The following is a 2385-nucleotide window of genomic DNA, read 5'->3' as shown; positions in this document are numbered from 1 at the left end:
GCTTTAGGAAAATATCACATTTATCTGTGGATTTTCAAAGGCTCCAGTGTATTAATTTAATATATATACCTGAATATTAAGATGAAAGCAATTTTCCATTAACTGCCAGTGGCCTCATTTGTTACACTCAGCCCTAGAGGGCCTCGAACCTCTGACTAGTCTTACACGGTCTGCAACAACACCAGAACTCCACATGCGTGTGAAGCTATTGAAAACACCATGGTTTGGATCAGGCACACTTTAGTCCTCAAGGTGACATCTTTGCACTGGAGCTCTTAAAAGAGGTCTTTTCTCCATTTATCTTGATGTTATTTATTGGTGTAGGATTTTGATTTTCTTTACATTGAGGTGAAACCTCTACCAAAGGCTGTGGTCTTTAATCTTCATCAGTAAGTACTTTAAGACCTCTGTGCTTTCAGTTGTATCATCTGCATATTGAAGATTGTTAATAAGTATTCCTCCAGTCCTGATACATGTTCTTCATATAACCCAGCTTCTCAGATTACTTATTCAGCATACAGACTGAATAAGTATGGTGAAAAAACACAACCCTGGCACAAACCTTTCCTGATTTTAAGCCATTCAATGTCCCCTTATTCTGTTCGAATGACTGCCTCTTGGTCTATGTACAGGTTCCTCATCAGCACAATTAAGTGTTCATGAATACTCACTCTCCACAGTGTTGTCCACAGCTTGTCATGATCCACACAATCAAAAAGCCTTTGCATAGTCAATAAAGCACAGGTAAACATCTTTCTGATATTCTGTGCTTTCAGCCAATATCCATCTGACATCAGCAGTGATTTCCCTCATTCTATGCCCTCTTCGAAAACTGGCTTGAACCTCTGGCAGTACCCTGTCAATGTACTGTTGTTTTGAAATTATCTTTAGCAGAAATTTACTTGCATGCAATATTAAAGATATTGTCCGATGATTTCCGCATTCTGTTGGGTCAGCTCTCTTTGGAATGGCCACAAATACTGATCTCTTCCAATCAGTTGGCCAGGTCACTGTCTTCCAAATTTCTTGGTATAGGTGAGTGAGTGCTTCCAGTTATGCATCAGTTTGTTGAAAGATTTAATTTTGTTTTCCGTTGCTTCCTGGAGCCTTGTTCTTTGCCAATTCCTTCAATGCACCTTGGACTTCCTCCTTCAGTATCATTGGCTCTTGATCATATGCTCCCTCTTGAAATGGTTGAACACCGACCATTTCTTTTTGTTACAGTGACTGTGTGTATTCCTTCCATCTTATTTTGATGCTTTCTGCATCATTCAGTATTGTTCCCATAGGCAAATATTTATTGTACACTTCAGTATTGCTAGTCGAGGCCTGACTATTTTCTTCAGTTCCCTCAACTTGAGAAATGCTGAGCGTGTTCCTCCCTTTTGGTTTTCTAACTCCAGGTCTTTGCACATTTCATTATAAGGTTTGACTTGGCTTTCTTGAGCTTCCATTTGAAATTTTCTCTTCAGCTCTTACACCTCCTCATTTCTTCTATTTGCTTAGCATCTCTACACTGGAGAGCCAGTTTCAGTGTCTCTTCTGACATTCATTTTCATCTTTTCCTTCTTTCTTGGCTTCTTAATGACTTTTTGCTTTCTTCCTGTATGATGTTATTGATGTCATCCCACAACTCTTCTGGTCTTTGGTCATTAGTGTCTAGTACTTCAAATCTGTTCTTGAGATGGTCTGTAAATTCAGGTGGCGTATGTTTAAAAACATATATTGGCTCTAGTGAACTTGTTTTAATTTTCTTCAGCTTCAGCCTGGATTCAGTTCAGTCTGCGCCTGACCTTGTTTTGGTTCTGGATATGGAGCTTTTCCATCGTCTCTTTCCACAGATGCCTCATTGACGGTCTTCCTTTTTGTCTCTGACCCTCCACTTTACCAAACATGATATCCTTCTCCAGGTTCTGGTCCTTCCAGACAATATTTCCGAAGTATGAGAGGTGACATCTGGCTCTCCTGGCTTCCAGGGAGCATTCTGGCTATATTTCTTCCAAAACAGACTGGGTTGTTCTTTTGGCAGTCCATGGTACTTTTAATATTCTTCTCCAATACCATAGTTCAAATGCATCAATTTTACAGTCTTCCTTATTCACTGTCCAACTTTCACATGCATATGAGGTTATTGAAAATACTATGGTTTGGGTCATGTGCACCCTAGTTCTCAAACTGACATTTTTGCTCTCAAATACTTTAACGAGGTCTTGTGCAGCAGATTTGCATAATGCAATACATCATTTAATACGTTGGTTAATCCAAGCAAAATGAAGTCTTTGACAACTTCAATCTTTTCTCCGTTTATTGTGATGGTGTTTATTGGTCCATTGGTGAGGATTTCTGTTTTCTTTACGTTGAGGTGCAACCATATCAAAAGCTGTG

Source organism: Chrysochloris asiatica, unplaced genomic scaffold (assembly GCF_000296735.1).
Source record: "Chrysochloris asiatica unplaced genomic scaffold, ChrAsi1.0 scaffold00500, whole genome shotgun sequence".
Lineage (NCBI taxonomy): Eukaryota > Metazoa > Chordata > Mammalia > Afrosoricida > Chrysochloridae > Chrysochloris > Chrysochloris asiatica.
Note: the sequence above shows the minus strand (reverse complement) of the source record.